This window comes from Gorilla gorilla, chromosome 13 (assembly GCF_029281585.2).
Source record: "Gorilla gorilla gorilla isolate KB3781 chromosome 13, NHGRI_mGorGor1-v2.1_pri, whole genome shotgun sequence".
NCBI classification, from domain to species: domain Eukaryota; kingdom Metazoa; phylum Chordata; class Mammalia; order Primates; family Hominidae; genus Gorilla; species Gorilla gorilla.
In genome coordinates, this window is record NC_073237.2 from 59,677,636 (window position 1) to 59,685,050 (window position 7,415).

At 40.6% G+C, this 7,415-nt stretch overlaps 1 pseudogene; it reads left to right on the forward strand.

Annotated features, from left to right (window-relative positions):
• The first annotated feature begins 4,922 nt into the window (after nucleotides 1-4,922).
• LOC109028180 (heterogeneous nuclear ribonucleoprotein A1-like) lies at nucleotides 4,923-6,310 on the forward strand (annotated as a pseudogene).
• The last annotated feature ends 1,105 nt before the right edge of the window (nucleotides 6,311-7,415 follow it).

Here is a 7,415-nt window from a genome sequence, read left to right on the forward strand (position 1 = left end):
ATAGCACTAAACGCCCACAAGAGAAAGCAGGAAAGATCTAAAATTGACACCCTAACATCACAATTAAAAGAACTAGAGAATCAAGAGCAAACACATTCAAAAGCTAGCAGAAGGCAAGAAATAACTAAGATCAGAGCAGAACTGAAGGAAATAGAGACACAAAAAACCCTTCAAAAAATCAATGAATCCAGGAGCTGGTTTTTTGAAAAGATCAACAAAACTAATAGACCTCTAGCAAGACTAATAAAGAAGAAAAGAGAGAAGAATCAAATAGATGCAATAAAAAATGACAAAGGGGATATCACCACCGATTCCACAGAAATACAAACTACTGTCAGAGAATACTATAAACACCTCTATGCAAATAAACTAGAAAATCTAGAAGAAATGGATAAATTCCTTGACACATACACCCACCCAAGACTAAACCAGGAAGAAGTTGAATCTCTGAATAGACCAATAACAGGCTCTGAAATTGAGGCAATAATTAATAGCTCACCAACCAAAAAAAGTCCAGGACCAGATGGATTCACAGCTGAATTCTACCAGAGGTACAAGGAGGAACTGGTACCATTCCTTCTGAAACTATTCCAATCAATAGAAAAAGAGGGAATCCTCCCTAACTCATTTTATGAGGCCAGCATCATCCTGATACCAAAGCCTGGCAGAGACACAACAAAAAAAGAGGATTTTAGACCAATATCCTTGATGAACATTGATGCAAAAATCCTCAATAAAATACTGGCAAACCAAATCCAGCAGCACATCAAAAAGCTTATCCACCATGATCAAGTGGGCTTCATGCCTGGGATGCATGGCTGGTTCAACATACAAAAATCAGTAAACATAATCCAGCATGTAAACAGAATGAAAGACAAAAACCACATGATTATCTCAATAGAGGCAGAAAAGGTCTTTGACAAAATTCAACAGCCCTTCATGCTAAAAACTCTCAATAAATTAGGTATTGATGGGACGTACTCAAAATAATAAGAGCTATCTATGACAAACCCACAGCCAATATCATACTGAATGGACAAAAACTGGAAGCATTCCCTTTGAAAACTGGCACAAGACAGGGATGCCCTCTCTCACCACTCCTATTCAACATAGTGTTGGAAGTTCTGGCCAGGGCAATCAGGCAGGAGAAGGAAATAAAGGGCATTCAATTAGGAAAAGAGGAAGTCAAATTGTCCCTGTTTGCAGACGACATGATTGTATATCTGGAAAACCCCATAGTCTCAGCCCAATATCTCCTTAAGCTGATAAGCAACTTCAGCAAAGTCTCAGGATACAAAAATCAATGTACAAAAATCACAAGCATTCTTATACACCAATAACAGACAAACAGAGAGCCAAATCATGAGTGAACTCCCATTCACAATTGCTTCAAAGAGAATAAAATACCTAGGAATCCAACTTACAAGGGATGTGAAGGACTTCTTCAAGGAGAAGTATAAACCACTGCTCAATGAAATAAAAGAGGATACAAAAAATGGAAGAACATTCCACGCTCATGGGTAGGAAGAATCAATATCATGAAAATGGCCATACTGCCCAAGGTCATTGATAGATTCAATGCCATCCCCATCAAGCTACCAATGACTTTCTTCACAGACTTGGAAAAAACTACTTTAAAGTTCATATGGAACCAAAAAAGAGCCCACATTGCCAAGCCAATCCTAAGCCAAAAGAACAAAGCTGGAGGCATCACGCTACCTGACTTCAAACTATACTACAAGGCTACAGTAACCAAAACACCATGGTACCGGTACCAAAAGAGAGATATAGACCAATGGAACGGAAGAGAACCCTCAGAAATAATACCACGTATGTACAACTATCTGATCTTTGACAAACCTGACAAAAACAAGAAATGGGGAAAGGATTCCCTATTTAATAAATGGTGCTGGGAAAACTGGCTAGCCATATGTAGAAAGCTGAAACTGGATCCCTTCCTTACACCTTATGCAAAAATTAACTCAAGATGGATTAAAGACTTAAATGTTAGACCTAAAACCATAAAAACCCTAGAAGAAAACCTAGACAATACCATTCAGGACATAGGCATGGGCAAGGACTTCATGTCTCAAACACCAAAAGCAATGGCAACAAAAGCCAACATTGACAAATGGGATCTCATTAAACTAAAGAGCTTCTGCACAGCAAAAGAAACTACCATCAGAGTGAACAGGCAACCTACAGAATGGGAGAACATTTTTGCAACCTACTCATCTGACAAAGCGCTAATATCCAGAATCTACAATGAACTCAAACAAATTTACAAGAAAAAAATAAACAACCCCATCAAAAAGTGGGTGAAGGATATGAACAGACACTTCTCAAAAGAAGACATTTATGCAGCCAACAGACACATGAAAAAATGCTCATCATCACTGGCCATCAGAGAAATGCAAATCAAAACCACAATGAGATACCATCTCACACCAGTTAGAATGGAGATCATTAAAAAGTCAGGAAACAACAGGTGCTGGAGAGGATGTGGAGAAATAGGAACACTTTTACACTGCTGGTGGGACTGTAAACTAGTGCAACCATTGTGGAAGTCAGTGTGGCAATTCCTCAGGGATCTATAACTAGAAATACCATTTGACCCAGCCATCCCAATACTGGGTATATACCCAAAGGATTATAAATCATGCTGCTATAAAGACACATGCACACGTATGTTTATTGCGGCACTATTCACAATAGCAAAGACTTGGAACCAAGCCAAATGTCCAACAATGATAGACTGGATTAAGAAAACGTGGTACATATACACCATGGAATACTATGCAGCCATAAGAAATGATGAGTTCATGTCCTTTGTAGGGACATGGATGAAGCTGGAAACCATCATTCTCAGCAAACTATCGCAAGGACAAAAAACCAAACACCGCATGTTCTCACTCATAGGTGGGAATTGAACAATGAGAACACAGGGACACAGGAAAGGGAACATCACACACCGGGGCCTGTTGTGGGGTAGGGGGAGTGAGGAGGGATAGCATTAGGAGATATACCTAATGCTAAATGACGAGTTAATGGGTGCAGCACACCAACATGGCACATGTATACAGATGTAACAAACCTGCACGTTGTGCATATGTACCCTAAAACTTAAAGAATAATAATAATAAAATTTTTTAAAAAGTCATTTTAATTTTTTATAATGAAATGTGTCAATACTTGAAAGATTTGCATAACTGGATGAGCCAATATTCTGCACCAAAAGACAGTGCTAAGAAAGTGAATCGGTAAGCCACAGGCTGAGAAAAAGGTGCAAATATATATATTTGAGAAAGGACTATTATCCAAAATAAAAATACAGCTCAATAATAAAGAGACATCAGGGTGCAGTGGCTCACACCTGTAATCTCAGGAACTGGGAGGCTAGGGTGGGATGATAGCATGAGCCCAGGAGTTTGAGCTGCAGGGAGCTATGATGGTGCCACTGCACTCCAGCCTGGGCGACAAAATAATATCCCAACTCAAAAATAGAGAAAAGAAAATAAGACAACCCAGTTTAAAATGGGCAAAAGATTTAGACCAATATTTCACAAAGAAAGATATCAGAATGGTATGAATACACAAATAAATGCTCAAAATCATTAGTCAAAGATATATTACTATAAATATATCAGAATGTCTAAAATGAAAAGATTGGCAACACCAATGTCAGTGAGGTGATGGAACACTGAAACTCTTACACACTGTACTACATTAAGCCATGTTGAAAAATGTGAGAGTAGTGGTTGCCTTTTGAGGGATGGATATGTGGGGATTTTCTGGGAAGGAATGTGAGTGAACTTTCTGGGAAGATATAAATATTCTGTATCTTGATAGGAGTTTGGATTATATAAGTGTATGCATTTGTCAAAATTCACTGAATGGTATACTTAAGATTGTGCATCAAAGCTGGGCATGGTGGCTTATGCCAGTAATTTAAGCTACTTGGGAGGCTAAGGTGGGAGGATAACTTGAGGCCAGGAGTTTGAGACCAGCCTGGGCAAAATTGTAAGACCCTGTCTCTACAAAAAAATTTTAAGAATTAGCTAGGTCTAGTGGCATGCACCTAGAGACACAGCTACTCGGGAGGCTGAGGTGGGAAGATTACTTCAGCCTGGGAAGTTGAGGCTTCAGTGAGCCATGATAGCACCACTGCACTCCAGCCTGGGTGACAGAGATCTGTCTCCAAAAATAAATAAATAAATAAAATACAGATTGTGCATCACTATATGTAAAATCTTACCAAGAAAAACTCATATACATGACTCTAAATGATATGCATGCTGAAGTATTGAATGAAGTATGTTGATATCTACAACTTACCTTGAAATGCCTCAAAAAAAAAGGATGGATTAATGGATGGGCAGAGGTATCAACAAATAGATGGTTGAATAACTGTAAAATAAAGCAAATTAATTGCTAATTGTAGAATCTAGATGGTAGTGGCTGAATGTGGTAGCTCACGCCTGTGATCCCAGCACTTTGAGAGGCCAAGGTGGGCAGATCACATGAGGCCAGGAGTTCAAGATCAGCCTGGCCAACATGGTGAAACCCCATCTCTGCTAAAAATTCAAAAATTAGCTGGATGTGGTGGTGCACAGTGCACATAATCTCAGCTATGTGGGAGGCTAAAGCATGAGAATCGGTTGAACCCAAGAGACAGAGGTTGCAGTGAGCTGAGATCGCCCCATTCCCCATTGCTCTCCAGCCTGGGCAACAGAGGGAAACTCTATCTCAAAAAAAAAAAAAAGATGGTGGATATATGCAAATTTGTTGTTTCTGATTATTTCAATTATTCAGTATATTTGATAATGTTTATAATAAAATGGTGGGAAAACTATTTACCAAAACAAAACAAAAAAAACCTACGTGCCCATGAGGCCACCAAAGAAGCATAGTTAAAGTCTCTCTTCTCCCTGCCAGTCATGTCTAAGTCAGAGTCTCCTAGAGAGCCCAAACAGCTGAGGAAGCTCTTCATTGGAGGGTTGAGCTTTGAAACAACCAATGAGAGCCTGAGGAGCCATTTTGAGCAATGAGGAACGCTCATGGACTGTGTGGTAATGAGAGATCCAAACACCAAGTGCTCCAGGGCCTGTGGGTTTGTCATGTGTGCCACTGTGGAGGAGGTGGATGCAGCCATGAATGCAAGGCCACACAAGGTAGATGGAAGAGTTGTAGAACCTCACGCCTATAATCCCAGCACTTTGGGAGGCTAAGGCAGGCGGATCACGAAGTCAGGAGATCGAGACCATCCTGGCTAACACGGTGAAACCCATCTCTACTAAAAATACAAAAAATTAGCCGGGTGTGGTGGCGGGCGCCTGTAGTCCCAGCCACACAGGAGGCTGAGGCAGGAGAATGGCATGAACCCGAGAGGTGGAGCTTGCAGTGAGCCGAGATGGCGCCACTGCACTCCAGCCTGGGTGACAGAACAAGACTCCGTCTAAAAAAAAAAAAGAGTTGTAGAAGCAAAGAGAGTTGTCTCAAGAGAAAATTCTCAAAGACCAGGTGCCCAGTTAACTGAAAAATATATTTGTTGGTGGCATTAAAGAAGACACTGAAGAACATCACCTAAGAGATCATTTTGAACAGTACGGAAAAAATTGAAGTGATTGAAATCATGACTGACCGAGGCATTGGCAAGAAAAGGGGCTTTGCCTTTGTAACGTTTGACAACCATGACTCCATGGATAAGACTGTCATTCAGAAATAGCATACTTGAATGGCCACAACTGTGAAGCTAGGAAAGCCCTGTCAAAGCAAGAGTGGTTCTGGAAACTTTGGTGGTGGTCATGGAGGTGGTTTCAGCGGGAATGACAACTTAGGTCATGGAGGAAACTTCCATGGTCGTGGTGGCTTTGGTGGCAGCTGTGGTGGTGGTGAATATGGTGGCAGTGGGGATGACTACAATGGATTTGATAATGATGGAAGCAATTTTGGAGGTGGTGGAAGCTACAGTGATTTTGACAATTACAACAATCAGTCTCCAAATTTTGGACCCCTGAAGGGAGGAAACTTTGGAGGCAGAAGCTCTGTCCCCTGTGGTGGTGGAGGCCAATACTTTGCCAAACCACAAAACCAAGGTGGCTATGGTGGTTCCAGTAGCAGCAGTAGCTATGGCAGTGGCAGAAGATTTTAATTAGGAAACAAAGCTTAGCAGGAGAGGAGAGCCAGAGAAGTGACAGGGAAGCTACAGGTTACAACAGATTTGTGAACTCAGCCAAGCACAGTGGTGGCAGGGCCCAGCTGCTACAAAGCAGACATGTTTTAGACAAATACTCATGTGTGTAGGCAAAAAACTCGAGGACTGTATTTGTGACTAATTGTGTAACAGGTTATTTTAGTTTCTGTTCTGTGGAAAGTGTAAACCATGCCAACAAAGAGTTTTAATGTAGTTTTTTTTTCCACCTATGTTGTTGATTGCTAAATATAATAGCCTGATTGGGACGCTGAATAAATGTCTTTTTTTTTTTTTTAATGTGCTGTGTAAAGTTGGTCTACTCTGAAGCCATCTTGGTAAATTTCCCCAACAGTGTGAAGTTAGAGTTCCTTCAGGGTGATGCCAGGTTCTGTTTGGAATTTATATATAACCTGCTTGGGTGGAGAAACCATTGTCTTCAGAAACCTTGGTGTGGTTGAACTGATAGTTACTGTTGTGACCTGAAGTTCACCATTAAAAGGGGTTAGCAAAGCAAAATCATGGAATTATTGGTTATTAAAATGATTGTTGGCATATCCTATGCAATATATCTAAATTGAATAATGGTACCCAATAAAATTATAGATGGGAATGAAGTTTGTGTACCATCCATTATCATGTGTAATCAATAAACGATTTAATTCTCTTGAAAAAAAATACCTGAAAGGAAACACACAATTGACTTCAGGTGTTGACACTTTGGAAGATTTTTCAAGTTATTTATAGTGACAGATATTAATGTTATAAAGAAATAAATGCACTTTTTATTTTTTTTTTTTTATTTTTTTTTTTTTTGAGACGGAGTCTCGCTCTGTCACCCAGCCTGGAGTGCAGTGGCGCGATCTCCGCTCACTGCAAGCTCCGCCTCCCGGGTTCACGCCATTCTCCTGCCTCGGCCTCCCGAGTAGCTGGGACTACAGGCGCCCGCCACCGCGCCCGGCTAATTTTTTTTTGTATTTTTGGTAGAGACGGGGTTTCACCATGTTAGCCAGGATGGTCTCGATCTCCTGACCTCGTGATCCGCCCGCCTCGGCCTCCCAAAGTGCTGGGATTACAGGCGTGAGCCACCGCGCCCGGCCTGCACTTTTTATTTTAAAAACTCTACCACTTCTCTGAAGAAGAAACAAACAAGATTTTTAAAAATCTTATACTAATCAATAGAGTATAGCTTTCCAGCTAAGCAATGAAATCATTTTAAATGGTA